Consider the following 19,948-nt stretch of genomic DNA (forward strand, 5'->3'; position numbering starts at 1 on the left):
GGCTTTTTTTTTTTTTTTTTTTTTTTGTATTTTTAGCAGAGATGAGGTTTCACCGTGTTAGTCAGGATGGTCTCGATCTCCTGACCTCATGATCCACTCGCCTTGGCTTCCCAAAGTGCTGGGATTACAGGCGTGAGCCAACGCGCCTGGCCAAGTTAAGTATTTTTAATAAAAAACAAGATAAAAATAAGCTGAATTTCATCATGGAGGTCTTAAGGGAAAAAACTGAAGAATTTTATAGGAGCACATAGTTTTGTTGTATAATGTCAACCCCAAATGAGCTTGGGATTGTCCCCAAATGTTTATGTAATTGAATTACATTAAAATTTTCACTCAAGCTCATTCTTCCGTTATAGGTCCAAACGTTTCTTAACCATTTTTTTAAAAAATTAGTGTTATTACCTTTATTTATTCACAATTGTCTCTTTCAAGTTTAAAGTGAGCCTCCTCATATTAATAATCAAGCACTTAATGAGAACATTTGCATTCACTCAATTCATATCCTTCAACATCTCGTAGACTTTAATCATATCTTTAATCTTTCATTTTTCCAGATGAGTTATATGAAATATTTAACCCTGTTATCATATGCAAATTCCTTGAGTCTATTGATGTGGCAATCAATTGACATACATCTATTAGGTGCCTGACTTGCCAGTAACACTATGCCAGGAGTTTAGGGGCATAGAAACATACTAAATTGCTCTGTGTCTTAGCTTTTTCCTGTCCCACCTCTTTTCAACTTGAGGTTTTAGGTGCAAGCTTCTCCCAACCACTGAGTCATCCTCAGTCAAACCTGGCAGTATATTACATAATCTTATCCTCACCAGCAGATGAGGCTTGTCATGAAACTCATTGTCTTATATCAGGATATAGTACCAACTCTGTCCTTGTTTTAATTGATCTGTCAATAGCACTTGATAGTTTCCTTTCTATTCCACAAAATACATAACTTTTTTTTTTTTCTTATGGATTTCAAAACTCTACGATCTTTTCCCTTAGCTCAGGAACTACTTCCCAGTGTCCCTTGTTTTTGCCATCTTCCTCTAGCTCTAAATCTCAGGAATCTCCAGGGATTGGAGCCAAGTGCTTTATCTTTACCATATACCAATCCGTGAATCAACTCCAAAATGGATCTCTAGAAACAAACAAGACTGACTACTGCCTGAAGGCTTCTGAGACTAAGTTCCTGATGTGGGTCCATTAATTTTGGAGCACATAATATATTGAACCTTATGTTTGTAACTATTGATCATCTTTTGTAAGAAAGCTGAACTCTTTCTCTAACCCATTTGAGCCCTCACTTATTCCTCTCTTCCCTAATTTTTAGCCTGGTATTAGAGTCTTCAGGTAACTTTCAACCAAGTCCACATGCTTTAAAAAATATTTTCAGGTATAATTAAAGTACAATAAATGACACACATTGAAACTGTATGATTTAATCAATTTTAACGTAAGAGTACAACCTTGAAACCATCACTGCTATCAAGATAGTAAGCATTTTCATCACCCAAGATATTTCCTCTTGACACTGTTCTTACAGAAATTATAATCTCATAATAAAGAATAAATGTGTTTTATAATATGAGAGATATCATTGCATGAAAAGCAGTAATGGGAGATGAATAACGGTATAGATGATAAGTTAGATAAAAATATATAGGAGGGAGAAATTATTGAGGGTAGGATAATTGGAAAAGGCTTCATCATTACCTATGCAGTGTATTTTCTTCCATTATTTTTCTATCTGAATGTTTGTTGTTGGCATTACTACTTTGTGCTTTTTTCAGATATTGATATAAAATACTCCATGCATTTTATGTTTGGATTCTTTTTCGCTTTACAGAGGAATACAGTCTCTTCTCCTTTGGCTGCTTAATACGTTCTCATAAAAAATAACCTTGACCTTTGCATTCTGGATGTATCAAACATGAAATAATTTTAGAAGTAGATCTCAAATGGCCCTTTTGCAAGCTCCAAAATGTTGTGTAAGTCCATTTTCTCTTTTGCAGTATTCTCACAAACATACTAAAATGTGATTTGATGTCTTCTATTTATATTACTGGTTCAAACAGTTTTAAGCATATGAATTATTTTTCTTCCTATTTTTAGAACATCCTCTTAGGTAGTGTTTCTTCTGTTACCAGTGACATAAATGATCTTTTGTATCATATAACTTAAAGGTTAAAGGGTCAACTGACTTTTGGTGACATTAGATTATAAATTCAGATGATGTCATTGGACTCTCTTTCCTCCAGTCTCATCTCTGCTTTCCTTGCATTTAGGGTTGTCAGATCAAATAATGTCTACTTAAATTTAAATTTCAGAGAGACAATAAAGAATGTTTAATATAAGTGTATCACATACATTCCATGGGACACGCTATGTTTAGTCTTGCTATTGTCATTGTTTTTTGTTTTTTTTTTTTCCTAAATTGACACAAATATCAAATTGTTCTTAGGTGGACTTTCTTCATCTGTCCACCCATACCAAAATCTATAAATTTATGCCCCGCAGATTAGTCACTAAAGAGAAAAGTGAGTTTCTTTTTTCTTAAAGTCTCCAATTGGGTCTTATTGAACAAATTGAGTAATAGTTCTCAAACAATTGCTATGACCTAAGAGATAAAATATACTCATTTGTTAGGTCTGGATCATACAAGGCAGAAGGCATGAATGTGTCAGCTTCACCAAACCATATATACTGAGAGTCATTGAGAGGCTACTGTCAAAAAGAACACCAAGGTCCAGTGGAGAAATGTATATTAGACAACAAAAAGCAAAATATGACTAGTGGAGAACTTTCTTAATATAACTTTACTTTTAATATCCTTGATTCATCATAATAATACATCTAATATAAATTCAGGTATATTTTAAAGTGATGGGCATTTTATCAGCCACAGCTAATTCACTCTTTGTATTGTATCAAACATTAAATAAATATCAACAGCTCAATGTGTGGGCAGCATGGATTAACAGGCACTTTGCAGTAATTGTGTGGCAAAGACAGCAGTTGACTTTCTTTCACGAAAATAGCGTTTCTCACATTAGACAGCCCTGGAGTCTCGTCTTAGCTCTATCTCTTATACCTCTGAACAAAGTAATTCAACTCTCCAAGAATCTTGAACTACAATCTGGGAATTCAATAATCTGCTTCATTGAATTATTCAAATGATGTAAGATAATGTTTCAAATTACTGCAGCATAGCAGCTGGCATATTGTAATCTCTCAGAAAGGTTAACTGGATTATTATCAGCAATGACCTTAAAATAATCTTTCAAGTTGATGAGATTTGGTTCTGTGTCCCCATCCAATTCTCATATCAAATTGTAATCCCCACATATTAGGGAGGGACCTGGTGGGAGGTGATTGAACCATGGGTTGGTTTCCTCCATGCTCTTTCCACGATAGTGAGTGAGTTCTCACGAGGTCTGATGGTTTAAAAGTGTGTGGTGGTTCCCCACTCCCCTCTCTCTCCTGCTCTGCCACAGTAAGACGTGCCTTGCTTCCTCTTTGCCTTGGGCCATGATTGTAAGTTTCTTGAGGCCTCCCCAGCCATGTTGAATTGTGATTCAATTAAACCTATTTTCTTCATAAATTACCCAATCTCATGTAGCTCTCACTGTGAAAACTGACTAATACACAAGTGATACTCTTGACTTGTGTATTTTCCTGCCTCAAAACACTTTTTACATGTTCACCAATTTACTGCGTATTATGTTCGGGCCATCTCTTCCAGTAAGCTTTTAACTCCTTGAGGTCATTATTCATTAGTGTGTTCTCAACATTTTCATGTGAAGTTCTTTTTAATGTCTGCTAGGTCAATTTTGTACTTATGAACTTGATTTTTTGAATCATAATGCGGGATTTTTTATTTTATTTTATCCCTCTTGAATTACAAAACCACGTATATTTTTAAACTTGGGCTGCCTTTATCTTATACCTCTCTGTAGATGCACCTTGGAGCAATACCTTCATAGAATTTTCTATGGTCATGCTTAAATTCCATTTCTTGATAACAGTTTCTTCATTGTATTGTTAGTATAATATTATTATTTTTACTTTTCTTTCACCAAAACACAATAGCCCCTTATCTCCTGTGGCTGAGACCCTAGGATATCCTCCAATTTCTTTCTAAAAACTTACTGTTTTTTTTCTACCAAGGAGAATATAGTTTGAGTTGCATGCTTAGAAAATTCAATGCACACACTACTTCTATGGAAAAATTACAATATTTTATATATGACCAATTGGATCATTAATTCTTTGGAACTAATCATATGCTACAGAAGATTATAAATGAATATGTTTTCACAGCATTTAATTTAGTGAAGATAGAAGAAATGTGCCTAGATTTACATTTTTATCTCAGGTCAACCCTATCGAGTTAAATTGACAATATAGATAATCAAATACAGTTATTTGATAGATGACTGATTGATAGATTAGATAGTTAAACTATACATGTATGTCATCTAATGTACACAAGAATACATATAATAAAGTTATTAATCAAATAATATAAATCTTCAAAGGAGACCTGAGTGTTACATTGGACAGGCTTTCAAACTTATTGATGCTGACAAATTCCCCTTTCTGAGTTATAGAAAATATTCATATTGGCAAGAAGTAGACCTTACTTAGAATTTCAAGGTTTTAAAATTGAAAAATAGTTTATTCTCATAAAAAAAATGCTGAGGAACCTCTGTTAAAAGTCCAAAGTGCAGTCTTATGGAAAATGCAAGTGATATTGAATCTGATATCTTGCATTTGAAACTGCATTCTAATGCTACTGCTTAACTTTGGACACATTATTTGCTTGCTCAGATAGAAAGTTAACAATAAGATGGATTCAAATTCAATTTCATCACTACTTGTTACACATCTTGGAGAAGTTATTTTCCTTCTCTGAACCTTATTTCCCGTTTGCATAAAAATCCTAATACAAAAACTTAAATTGAGAACTATGATGGAAATGAAATAAACTTCTATAAAAGTTTGTGCACAATGTCTCTCACATAATGTGTATTTATTAGTTTCTTTATTCCTTCAGGTTCTTAACCATCATCATTGGGATTTCAGTGACAGCAGCTTATCGTTAAATCCACAGAGATATATTAATGAGATAATATGCATTAAGAGTTTGCCAAATCCAAATGTTGTTTTTCCATTACAATACTAACAATCACCACACTTAGAACTATAACCACCCTTGCAATAGAAATAAAGTACAGTTGAAAAAATGCTTAACTAGAAATAAGAAAAGTTGAGTTCTAAGAATACTTCATTATTAACTTATTCTCTAGTATTAGGATACAGTATTATAGAGAGAATTTTTATCTCTGGAAATTGGTTTCCTTATTATTATAATCTATATCTGTAGCTATGTTTATATCATTACATGCATTAAATCTTTATTAATTCAACATACTATAATTACGAGTAAGGCACTGGATGTTCATTAATATCAGTGACATCTGAAAGCTGTCAATGAATGGGGCAAATTGCTGTGTTTAGGAAAATCTCTCAATGGAGGGAGGGGGAAGAGGAGGCGGGAATATGCAGGAGGAAGGAGTATACAGTCTCTACTGAATCAGTACCAGCTGTCTTATTTGGCGCTAATTAACTTTCAAACCAGAATCTACCAAGACTAAGCAAATGGCTGCTGAAAAGTTTTGCCAGGTCAGTTGAGTTTTTCTTTATTTTGAAATTTAAAGATTTCAAATTTTATTGTAGACAAGAAAAAAATGTTATCATTGACCATACATTTTGCTGTATGATAATCTTTGGTAATTTTTTCAATGTTAACTTTCTCTTTTTTCCCATGAATGGCTAAAATGTTTTTGGATATTGAATTATAGGCAATGCAATGTAATTATAATGCAGCTAAAATACACTGCCTTCATAGTTACCAGTAATGAAAGTTAATGCCATCTTGTGAAATGATCTAGTAGAGTCTTTGTCAGCACTTTCACTAAAACCTCAGTTTTTAGTCATTTATAGCATCAGCAAACAGGACTTCAGAGGGAATAGCACCATCTGTGGCTATTAAGAGTGGCATAGCCTAAGGTTAGGGCAGACACGCAAAAATCCTTTGATCCTCAGTATTTCTTTGCTTCTCTCTATTTACTACGAACTTGCCTAGTTGGGTTGATGAAAAGTATGCAACGATTAATTTGGTTTAAATAAAAAGCTCGGTGGAAAAACTGTGAAACAACTGAAGGAACTACTGATTTGTTAACTCTTGTTCTCTTTTGCCTGTGGTGGGATAACAACGTGTCTGTACACAAAAATTTATCATTGTAATTTCAAAACCTGTAAAAGTCTTTCCTTTTCGGAGAAAAACTCACAGAGTTAGACTCTATTTATTCATGTTTTGTAATAACTAACTCCTAAGAAGACAGTCAGCGATTAAGAATCAGAAACAAATTCAAAGAAGCTGAATCCTGAATGTAGAAACAAACATCGATCTTAGCATATAAAAATGTGAGTGAGTGAGTGATATATCAGCAATCATAGAGTTGGGTCAATATATTAAGTGGAAAAGAAACCGTAGAATAAGAAGCTCAGATACCATGCTGATTTGAACTGTCATGTCACAATCTTGGAAGACTGTGCTACCAGAAAAAGTAGCTAATTCAACTCGTTAGAATACAAGCATAATCTATTACTATACATTGTCATTATTCATGACATTTCACGTAAATATCTTATAACAAGCTTAAAATTTATTAATTTTCACATTATTCTTCCAAATTTTGGAAAGTTAATATGATTACAACTACAATAAGCAATTATTTAAATGATTTTTAAAAACATTCTTAACCAAAAATCTATACAAATAAGCTATTTCTGTGGCTCTGAAGGTAAAGTATATATTCTTCTCACCATATACCTTCTTTCATTCTCTCTGCCTTTTAAATTTGTATTTTCTTTGTCCGTAGTCTTGCCCTGAACAATTGTTAGTCCTCCAAAGTACGTTGTCATCCTCTTAACATGACTACTTCTCAGGCATGACAGCATCTGATGAAAACAAAAACAAGGTTAAGGTTTTATCAATTCCTCTTCTAACAAACAAAAGGTGACTTTTTTGAAGAAAGTCTATTTATTCTTTTGAGAATCCCAGCATACAATTTAGCAAATGACCACTTCATAATAGTAACTTATAATTTTCTGCTGCCTTAAAATTTACAAAGTGCTCTTACACACATAATATCATCTGATCTTTGCCTCAACCCACTTAAAAAGGTTGAAATAAAAGTGACTTGCTTAATTCATACAATTAGATCATCTGAGAAGTTTTAAGTAAAAACTTACCTTTAAAATTCATATTTTAAAATTAGTAGTTTTTTGACCAAAAGACTAAACTCATTATTTTGCATTCACTATCCTTTACGAAATGTGAAAATTTTCTTTAACCATAAAATATTATTTGTTTAGCACTAGCAAGTGATTCCATGGAAGGGAGGATGGGTGAAAACTCACTCTAAACCAATAAAAGTTATACCAAAATTAATTTGTAAGATATCTATTTATTTCATAGAAGATTAGTAAGACTATCTTGCAATAACACATTTTCCCTCATGAAATATTCAACCTTAATGATGTTCTTAAGGTGAGTTTCATTGGAAAATTCTAAATATATGAAGCATTGGTTTTTCAAAGTATATTTGATTTGTCATACTGTTACATGTTTCTGGAAGAACATCACAGAGGTAAAGAAAAATTCTCATCACATCATATCAAAAATATCTATTAGAAATGTAATTAATCACTTCCAGCTGGCAAGATGGCTGGATAGGAACAGCTCTGGTCTGCAACTTCCAGCAAGATCAACACAGAAGGTGGGTGATTTCTGCAATCCCAACTGAGGTACCCAACTCATCTCACTGGGACTGGTTAGACAGTGGGTGCAGCCTACGGAGGGTGAGCCAAAGCAGGGTGGGGCGTCACCTCACCCAGGAAGTGCAAAGGGTCAGGTAACTCGTTCACCTAGCCAAGGGAAGACTTGAGGAACTGTACCATGAATTTCCATGGTCTTTGCAACCCACATACCAAGAGATTCCCTTGGGTGCCTACACCACCAGAGCACTGGGTTTCAAGCACAAAACTGGACGGCCCTTTGGGCAGACACCAAGCTAGCTGCAAGAATTTGTTTGTTTGTTTGTTTGTTTGTTTGTTTGTTTTCATACCCCAATTGTGCCTGGAACACCAGTGAGACAGAACCATTCACTACCCTGGAAAGAGGGCTGAAGTTAGAGATATAAGTGGGCTAGCTCCCACCCCATGGAGCCCAGCAAGCAAAAATCCACTGGCTTAAAATTCTCGCTACCAGCACAGCAGTCTGAAGATGACCAGGGACACTAGAGCTTGGTGGGGGAAGGGGCGTCAGTCATTACTGAAGCTTGAGTATGTGGTTTTCCCCTCACAGTGTAAGCAAAGCCACCAGAAAGTTCAAACAAGGCAGAGCCCAGCACAGCTCTGTAAAGTAGGGGTAGCCTGACTACCACTCTAGACTCCTCCTCTCTAAGCAGGCCGTCTCTGAAAGAAAGGCAGCAGCCCCAGTCAGGGACTTATAGATAAAACTCTCATCTCCCTGGGACAGAGCACCTGGGGGACGGAACAGCTGTGGGGGCAGCTTCAGCAGACTTAAACGTTCCTGCCTGCTGGCTCTGAAGAGAGCAGCAGATCTCCAAGCACAGCACTCAAGCTCTGCTAAGGGACAGACTGCCTCCTCCAGTAGGTCGCTGACCCCCTGTGCTGCCTGACTGGGAAACAACTCCCAGCAGAGGTCAATAGACACCTCATAAAGGAAAGCTTCAGCTGGAATCTAGCAGGTGTTCCTCTGGGAAAAAGCTTCCAGAGGAAGGAGAAGCAGGAAGCAATCTTTGCTGTTCTGTAGCCTCTGCTGGTGATACCCAGGCAAACAGGGTCTGGAGTAGACCTCCAGCAAACTCCAGCAGACCTGCAGCAGAGGGTCCTGACTGTTAGAAGGAAAACTAGCAAGCAGAAAGGAATAGCATCAACATCAACAAAAAGGACATCCACACAAAAACTCCATCCATAGGTCACCAACATCAAGGAAAAGGTAGATAAATCCACAAAGATGAGGAAAAACCAGTGCAAAAGGAGTGAAAATTCCTAAAACCAGAATGCCTCTTCTCCTCCAGAGGACCACGACTCCTCGCCAGCAAGGGAATAAAACAGGCCAGAGAATGAGTTTGACAAATTGACAGAAGTAGGTTTCAAAAGGTGGGTAATAACTACCTCCTCCAAGTTAAAGGAGCATGTTCTAACCCAATGCAAGGAAGTTAAGAACCTTATAAAAAAGGTTAGATGAATTGCTAACTAGAATAACTAGTATAGAGAATAACATAAATGACCCGATGGAGCTGGAAAACACAGCATGAGAACTTCGTAAAGCATACACAAGTATCAATAGCCGAATCAATCAAGTGGAAGACATGACATCAGAGATTGAAGATCAACTTAATGAAAGAAAATATAAAGACAAGATTAGAGAAAAAAGAATGAAAAGGAATGAACAGAGCCTCCAAGAAATATAGGACTATGTGAAAAGACCAAACCTACATTTGTCTGGTGTACCTGAAAGTGGTGGGGAGAATGGAACCCAGTTGGAAAGCACACTTCAGGATATTATCCAGGAGAACCAGGAGAACTTCCCCAACCTAGCAAGAGAGGCCAACATTCAAATTCAGGAAACACAGAGAACACCACAAAGATACTTCTTGAGAAGAGCAACCCAAGACACATAATCATCAGATTCACGAAGGTTGAAATGAAGAAAAAAAATGTTAAGGGCAGCCAGAGAGAAAGGTCAGGTTACCCACAAAGGGAAGCCCATCAGACTAACAGTGAATCTCTCTGCAGAAACCCTACAAGCCAGAAGATAATGGGAGTCAGTATTCAACATCCTTAAAAAAAAAGCACTTTCAATCCAGAATTTCATACCCAGCCAAACTAAGCTTTAGAAGCGAAGGAGAAAAAAAAATCCTTTACAGACAAGCAAATGCTAAGAGATTTTGCCACCACCAGGCCTGCCTTACAAGAGCTCTTGAAGGAAGCACTAAACATGGAAAGGAACAATTGGTACCAACCACTGTGAAAACATACCATACCAGATTGTAAAGAACATAGACACTATGAAGCAACTGCATCAACTAATGGGCAAAATAACCAGCTAGCATCATAATGACAGGATCAAATTCAAACATAACAATATTTACCTTAAATGTAAATGGGCTAGATACTGCAATTAAAAGACACAGACTGGCAAATTGACTAAAAAGCAAAGAACCATCAGTGTACTCTGTTAAGGAGACACATCTCAGGTGCAAAGACACACATAGGCTCAAAATAAAGGGATGGAAGAATAGTTACAAGCAAGTGGAAAGAAAAAAAAAGAAAAAGAAAAAGAAAGCAGGGGTTGCAATCCTAGTCTCTGATAAAACAGACTTTAAGCCAGTAAAGATCAAAAAAGACAAAGAAGGGAATTACATAATGGTAAAAGGATCAATGCAACAAGAAAAGCTAACTATCCTAAATATATACACACCCAAATATATACACACTCAATCTTGCACCCAGATTCTTAAAGCAAGTTCTTAGAGACCTACAAAGAGACTTAGACTCCCACACAGTAATAGTGGGAGACTTTAACACCGCACTGTCAATGTTAGACAGATCAACAGGACAGAAAATTAACAAGGATATTCAGGAGTTGAACTCAGCTCTAGACCAAGCAGACCTAACAGACACCTACAGAACTCTCCACCCCAAATCAGCAGAATATGCATTCTTCTCAGCATCATATCACATTTATTCTAAAATTGACCACATAATTGGAAGTAAAATATTCCTCAGCAAATGGAAAAGAACAGAAATCATAACAGTCTCTCAGACCACAGTGCAATCAAATTAGAACTCACGATTAAGAAACTCACTCAAAACCACACAACTACAAGGAAACTAAACAACTCGCTCCTGAATGACTACTGGGTAAATAACGAAATTAAGGCATGAATAAAGAAGTTATTTGAAACCAATGAGAACAAAGACACAACACAGCAGAATCTCTGGGACACAGCTAAAGCAGTGTTTAGAGGAAAATTTAAAGCACTCAATGCCCACAGGAGAAAGCAGGAAAGATCTAAAATCGACACCCTAACATCACAATTAAAAGAACTAGAGAAGTAAGAGCAAACAAATTCGAAAGCTAGCAGAAGACACGAAATAACTAAGATCAGAGAAGAACTGAAGGAGATAGAGACACAAAAAATCCTGCAAAAAAATTAAGGAATCCTGCAGGTGGTTTTTGAAAAGATTAACAAAATAGATAGACCATTAGCCAGGCTAATAAAAAAGAAGAGAGAGAAGAATCAAATGGACACAATAAAAAATGATAAAGGGGATATCACCACCAATCCCACATAAATACAAACTACCATTAGAGAATACTATAAACACCTCTATGCAAATAAACTAGAAAATCTAGAAGAAATGGATAAATTCCTAGACACATACATCCTCCTAAGACTAAACCAGGAAGAAATTGAATCCCTGAATAGACCAACAAAAGGTTCTGTGATTGAGGAATTAATTAATAGCCTACCAACCAAAAAAAGAGAAGGACCAGATGGATTCACAGCCGAATTCTACCACAGGTACAAAAAGGAGCTGGTAGCATTCTTCCGAAACTATTCCAAACAATAGAAAAAGAGGGAGTTGCATCTAACTCATTTTATGAGGCCAACATCATCATAATACCAAAACCTGGCAGAGACATAACAACAACAACAAAAAGTTTGAAGCCAATATCCCTAATGAACATTGATGCAAAAATCCTCAATAAAATATTGGCAAACCGAATCTAGCAGCACATCAAAAAGTTTATCCACTACGATCAAGTCAACTTCACCTCTGGAATGTAAGGCTGGTTCAAAATATGCAAATCAATAAACGTAATCCATGACATAAACAGACCAATGACAAAAACCATATGATTATCTCAGTAGATGCAGAAAAGGCCTTCGATAAAATTCTACACCATTTCATGCTAAAAACTCTCAATAAACTAGGTATTGATGGAATGTATCTCAAAATAATAAGAGCTATTTATGACAAACCCACAGCCAATATCATATTGAATGGGCAAAAGCTGGAAGCATTCCCTTTGAAAACTGGCACAAGATAAGGATGCCCTCTCTCACCACTCCTATTCAACATAGTAGTGGAAGTTCTGTCCGGGGCAATCAGGCAAGGGAAAGAAATAAATCATATTCAAATAAGAAGAGAGGAAGTCAAATTTTCTGTTTTTCAAATTATATAATTGTATATTTGGAAAACCCCATTTTCTCAGTCCCAAATCTCTTGAGCTGATAAGCAACATCAGCAAAGCCTCAGGATACAAAGTTGATGTGCAAAAACCCCAAGCATTCCTATACACCAATAATAGACAGAGAGCCAAATCATGAGTGAACTCCCATTCATAATTGCTACAAAGAGAATAAAATACCTAGGAATACAACCTACAAGGGATGTGAAAGGCCTCTTCCAGGAGAACTCCAAACCACTGCTCAGGGAAATAAGAGAGGACACAAACAAATGGAAAAACATTCCATGCTAATAGATAGGAAGAATCAATATTGTGAAAATGGCTATACTGCCCAAAGTATACTTTCAATGCTATCCTCATCCAGTCACCATGGACTTTCTTCACAGAATTAGAAAAAAACTACTTTAAATTTCATATGGAACCAAAAATAAGCCTGTATAGCCAAGACAATCATAAGCAAAAAGAACAAAGACAAAGGCATCATGCTACCTAACTTCAAACTATACTACAAGGCTACAGTAACCAATACAGCATGGTACTGTTACAAAACAGATATATGGACCAATGAAATAGAACGGAGGCCTCAGGAATAATTCCACACATCTACAACCATCTGATCTTCAACAAACCTGACAAAAACAAGCAATGGGGAAAGGATTCCCTATTTAATAAATGGTGTGGGAAAACTGACTAGCCATATGCAGAAAAATGAAACTGGACGCCTACCTTACACCTTATACAAAAATTAACTCAAGATAGATTAAAGACTTAAACATAAGACCTAAAACCATAAAAAACCTAGAAGAAAACCTAGGCAATACCATTCAGGACATAGGCATGGGCAAAGACTTCATGACTAAAACACCAAAAGCAATGGCAACAAAAGCCAACATTGACAAACGGAATCTAATTAAACTAAAGAGCTTCTGCACAGCAAAAGAAACTATCATCAGAGTGAACAGCCAACCTATAGAATTGGAGAAAAATTTTGCAACATCTATCCATATGACAAAGGGCTGATATGGAGAATCTACAAGGAACTTAAACAAATTTACAAGAAAAAAACAAACAACCCCGTCAATAAGTGGGTGAAGGATGTGAACAGACACTTCTCAAAAGAAGACACTTATGCGGCCAAAAAACATGAATAAAAGCTCATCGTCATTGGTCATTAGAGAAATGCAAATCAAAATCACAATGAGATATATTTCTCATGCCAGTTAGAAGGATGTTCATTAAAAAGTCAGGAAACAACAGATGCTGGAGAGGATGTGGAGAAAGAAACGCTTTTACACTGTTGGTGGGAGTGTAAATTAGTACAACCATTGTAGAAGATACTGTGACGATTCCTCAAGGATCTAGAACCAGAAATACCATTTGACCCAGCAATGCCATTACTGGGTATATACCCAAAGGATTATAAATCATTCTACTATAAAGAAACATGCACATGTCTGTTTATTGCAGCACAATTCACAATAGCAAAGACTTGGAACCAACCCAAATACCCATCAATGATAGACTGGATAAAGAAAATATGGCACATATACACCATGGAATACCATGCAGCCATAAAAAAGGACAAGTTCATGTCTTTTGCCAGGACATGGATGAAGCTGGAAACCATCATTCTCAGCAAATTAACACAGGAACAGAAAACCAAACACAGCATATTATTGCTCATCTGTGGGAGTTGTACAACGAGAACACATGGACACAGGAAGGGGAACATCACACACTGGGGCCTGTCAGGGGTTGGGGGCTAGGGAAGGGATAGCATTAGGAGAAATACCTAATGTAGATGATGGGTTGATGGGTGCAGCAAACCACCATGGTACGTGTATACCTATGTAACAAAACTGCACGTTCTGCACATGTACCCCAGATCTTAAAGTATAAGAATAAAAAAGAAATGTAACTAATCACTCTTATTCTTAACCTTGGTCAATGATTTAGAGCTAGTTTTTCTCCTTTTAGCTTTATCTCCTATCAAGCTAACTTTTTGTTCCCTTTTTATATTGCAATTTTTGGAAGAAAAGCACTATGAACATGCTGAGTTTAAGGAATGGAGAGTTATGTTCCCTGTGGGAAATAAATTTATCAACTATAGCACAGTGCTGTGTACAATTCTTTTTGTCTTTAGAGTTATAGATTTGACTCATTTCCAAAGCTCCTTAGGTCAGCATCTTATTCCCCCACCCTTTTCAGTGAAGTTGCCCCATACATGCATCATATATTCAGATTCTTTTGTCAGATTCTTTGAGCAATAAAATTGCCCAACCTTCTAAATATATATGTGTGTATATATATTTGCATATATGTATATATGTGTATATATGTATATATGTGTGTATATATAATCTAATATTATATATATGAATTTGTTGTTAAGATGCTAACTCTTCCTTTTCAATTTTTATACATCTTTGTGGTTTTGTCTTATATACCTGTTGTCTGGTGTTTGTTATTAGTGTTCATTGTGTCTATTTCTTGTTTCTGACTTTTGAAAGATTTCGTCAAGAATTTCTTCATTAAGCCTGTTCTTAGTTTTGTGTTTGAAACACATCTATTTTGTCATACTAACAAACATCCATTCATTTTTACTTAAGGAATGTATCATTGCATTTTATCCCTTGCCATTTCACTGCTTTATTAATAGATTTCCAAACATTAATACACACTAGTATTCCTGGAATAATTTTCACTTAGTCATGTGTTTTTATTTTTAAGTTTCACAAGATTTTCCATTTGTGTTTATTTTAAAATTTTTATTAATAGTGATAAGTTAAATTTCTTTCTTTATATTAACTGTTGTGCTCCATATTATACTTCCTTCCTACATGAGTTTGGCCATTTTCCTTCCTTATTTTTCCCCCATGTTCTGAAATAATTTAAATAACAATGGAAATATTCACTCTTTAAATGTTTGGTAAAATTTCCTTGTAAAAGAGTCGGATATGGTGTTATTTCTTTTAAGAGTAGTTCTTACATAGCACCCTGTATTTCCCTTGTGAAACATGATCTTTATAGACTTTTATCTCTTCAGCAGTCAATTTTGCTAAAACCTATTTTTCTTAATACTTATGTATTCTAATCTATGTTTTTAAGCTTATTTGCTAGTGGTATGCAATTTAAAATTTTCATTCTTTTATTTAACTAGAAGTTTTTTCTTAATTTTTTTATATTTTGATTTTACATTTTTCTTAAATAGGTTAAATAGGTTCAATTTTTTACATTGTTACTTTTATTCAAAAAAGCATTTGTATCTATTTATAATTCTGTTCTTTTTTCTTACTAATTTCTCTTTTATGTTTATTGATTATTTCTTCATATTACCTTTAGGTCTTCAATTAGTTTTATTCTAACCTTTTCTTCGGAAAGTTTTCACTTATTTGTTTCTTTTATGTTTTAAATTAATATAATAATTGAAAACTATAAATTTTCTTTGTGGCATTAATTTTACTAGATCTAATTTGTTCTGAGTAATAGCATTTTAATCTATTATTTTGTTTTTCTTAAGTTCTACTATTTGTATTTTCTTGATTAAGAGTAGTTTATAAAAAGTGTTAGAATGTTATCTGTAGAAGGATCGTTTTGTTTCTGATTTTGTTATTAATTTGCAAATTTAATTTGGTATTGTGATCATAGATGTTTTGCTATGTTTACTCTTTGGCATTTAAAAACTCAGAATTTGTTGCCAACTAATGTATGGTTAATGTTTATGAATGTCGCTTGGACACCTGAAATAAGGATATATTTTCCATTTTTATCATTTTCAGAATTAGTTATGTATCAGTCAGTTCTAATTTTGCTTATATTTTACATTCTTAGTTATATAATCTTTCATGGACTGAGAGAATTAAAGTCTCCTATTAATAGTGAGTTTCTCTGCATTTTTAAAGTCTGTTCTTTAATATTTGCTTTGTGAATGTTTATGTTATGTTATCTGGAACACTGTTATAAAAATTCTGGGATAACAATGTGAATTGCATTTCTTTTGTTTGCATTGGCCCAATATACCTTTGTTTCTCCTTTTATTTTTAAACTTTCTAAGTCATCGTCTTCTTATCTCTATCTCTTTATTCTAGATTTATGGCCTAGATTTGGGTTTATTTTGTATGCTATTTTATAAATCTTGCCTTTAAACATGTGCCTCTAATCAGTTTATATTTATGGCATGACTGATATATTTCATATTAGTTCTGTCAGAGTATTTTAGGTTATAATTTCTATTTTTACAGTTTTAATTTACAAGTCTTGGCATGTATTTAAATTGCATTGCTGTGTGTGTTGGTGTCTGTGTGTGTTTGTGGGTGTGGACCCTGTAATATATAGGAATATTTGTATTTATTGTGTACTTTTAACATCATCTTTATAAGATAAATCACAAAGAGGTTACCTAATACAAATGTAGTCCTCTATTTCTTTAACCTATTATTTACTTAATATAAGCACTCATAAATTAACATTCTTCTTCTTCTTAATGTTTTTTCTATTCCTCTAACCCATTTCTCAACAATTCATTCTCTTGAGTACATTAAAATATGTTTATGAATCTATCACTGGCCTCCTCAGCTGTTAGAAAAGAGACAACACCAACATACTCTATCTCCTAACTTCTTTACATCCTTTTTCTCCTAAGTTTTTTGTGTCATTTTTACATGTCAAAAAATCTACATTTATATTTTGTTTTGTAATCTAATCCTACTTTTTTTCTTAACTATCAGTTTTACACTTAAATATTTTTCAAGCATCTAATGGCTGCCTGTCTTAGTTCATTTTCTGTTTCTTATAACAGAATGCCTGCAACTGGGAAATTTATAAAGAAGCAAAGTTTATTTGTTACAGTCTTGGGGCTGAGAAATCCAAGGTTGAAAGGCCACATCTGGTGAGGCCTTCTTGCTGGTGAGAACTCTCTGCAGTAGTCCCAAAGCAGCCCAGGGTATCACAGGGTGAAGATACTGAGTGTGCTAACTCAAGTCTCTTTCCCTCTTCATGTAAAGTCACCAATTCAATTCCTGTGATAATCCAATAATCCATTAATCTATGGATGGATGAACTCATTCATAAGGGCAGAGTCCTCAGGACCCAATCACATCTGAAAGGCTCGACCTCTCAACACAACCACACTGAGAATTAAATTTTAGCCTGAGTTTTGGAGAGGACAAATATTCAACTATAGCATTCCATCCCTGACCTCCCAAAACTCATATTCTTCTCACATACAAATACATTCATTCCATCTCCATATCCCCAAAGTCTTAACTTGTTCCAGCACCAACTCAAAATCCAAAATTCCAAGTCTTATCTGTGAGTATGTGAAATAAAAACAAGTTATGTGCTTCCAACATTCAATACAGGCATAAGATAGACATTTCCATTCCAACAGGGAGAAATAGTTGAAGAGAAAGGACTAACAGGCCCCTAATCAAGTCCAAAATCTAGCTGTGCAGACATTAAATCTTAAATCTGGGGAATAGTCTTTTCTGACTTCATGTGCTGCCTCCTGGAGTGGGGCGGAGTTGGGCCCCCAAAGCCTCAGGCAGCCCAAACCCTTTTCTGGGTGCAACCTACATGGCTGCTTGTACAGGTTTGAGTTCGGTGCCTAAAGCTTTTCCAGGTGGGTGCTGCATGCTGCTAGTGACTTCTCAGTCTGGCATCCTGGTGGTAGTCTTGCTCTCACAGCTCCACTAGGCATTGCCCTGGTGGAGACCCTCTGAGGCAACTTGAACCCCACAACCTAGCAAGGCTCTATGCAGTGGCTCTGCCCCTGTGACAAGTCTCTTCCTGGGGCCTCATGCTTTTGAAAACGTCCTTTGAAATCTGGGTGGAGGCTTCCAAGGCTCTACAGCTCTTGCTTTTTGCAAGCCTTCAGAATTAACATTATGTGGATGCTCCTAAGGTTTATGACTTGTACATTCTGGAACTGTGGCTGTGGAGCACTGCAGTACGGCATGGGGGAGCAGGGTCCTGAGAAGACTGGGCAGCAAGTCTGTGAAGAGTCCTGGGCCTGTCCTCTGAAACCATTCTGCCCTTTTAGGACTCTGGGTCTATGATTGAAGGGGCAGCCTCAAAGATCTCTGAAGGTCATTGGGGATCCTTCTTCCATTGTCTTGAGCAATCGCACCTAGCTCTCTTCTATACATGCTAATCTCTTTAGCAAATGATCACTGGGTTCCAACCTTGGTTTCCTCTCCTGAAGCTTTTTGTGGCCAGATACCTTAGTTCATCACTCTCAAGTTTGGCCTTCCACAGAGCCCTGGGGCATGGACACAGTGTGGCCAAGTTCTTTGATAAATTATAACAAAGATGGCTTTTCCTCTAGTTTCTAGTATCTTGTTCCTCAGTTATATCTGAAATCTCATGTGAATGACCTTTACTGGCCTATTTCTATCAGCATTCTAGTCACAACCACTTAACTAATCTCGAAGGAGTTCTAAACTTTCCTTAGTCTTCTTGTCTTCTAAGTCCTCACCAGAATCTAGGCCAGATCCTTCAAGTTCTTTTAGCTTCTGCCCATTACCCAGTTACAAAGTCACTTCCACATTTTCAAGTGTTTGTTAACTGAAACAATCCCATTTCTGGTAAAATTTCCTGACTTATTCTGTATTTCTGTTGCTTATAATAGAGTAACTGGAACTGACTACTTTAAAAAAAAAAAAATTTATTTCTTACACTGATGAAGCCAGGAGGTCTAAGGTTGAGAATCCAAATCTGGTGAGGGCCTTCTTACTGGTAGGAATTCTCTATAGAGTCCCAAAGTGGCACGGGGTATCACATGGTGAGGAAGCTGACGGTGCTAGCTCTGATCTCTTTTCCTCTTCTTATAAGGCCACTAATCTAATTCCCATGATAACCCATTAACCAGTTAATGGGTTAATCTATTTATGAAGGTAGAGCCCCCACGACCCAATCACCTTTTAAAGTCTTCATCTCTCAATAGTATCACATTGGAGATTAAATTTCAGCATGAATTTGGGAGGGGCAAATGTGCAAATGACAGCATAGTCCTTCTGTACATACTTTCGTCAGATACTCCTTGATTGGCTGTAGTTTATCTTCAGGTACTATTCTCAAGAAGAGAACGTGGGGTTAAAGTTCCTTGATTTCTGATAGGTACATGACTTTCTATAGGCTTGATATTGGTGGAAAGCTTGACTTTGTTGAACATGTAGTACTATGCACTTCATGTTCGGTAAAATTTTCCCATAAATTTCTGATTGGTATTGCTCTATTTTCCATGGCATTAAATTTTGCTTGGAGAAATTGATCAGCCAGACATTTTGTTCCCTCTACACATGATACACATGTAATGCCTCACATATTTGTATTCTATGCTTGTCCTGGGGCCATAAAATTCTCTTTCATATTATTCCAATTTTAATATGTATCTGAAGAGATCAGCATTCAAGTCACATTTGAATAGACTTAATTGTTATTAGAATGATTAAATTGGTTGAATTTTAGGCCGGGCGCGGTGGCTCACGCCTGTAATCCCAGCACTTTGGGAGGCCGAGGCGGGCGGATCACAAGGTCAGGAGATCGAGACCACAGTGAAACCCCGTCTCTACTAAAAATACAAAAAATTAG

This window comes from Papio anubis, chromosome 7 (assembly GCF_008728515.1).
Source record: "Papio anubis isolate 15944 chromosome 7, Panubis1.0, whole genome shotgun sequence".
Lineage (NCBI taxonomy): Eukaryota > Metazoa > Chordata > Mammalia > Primates > Cercopithecidae > Papio > Papio anubis.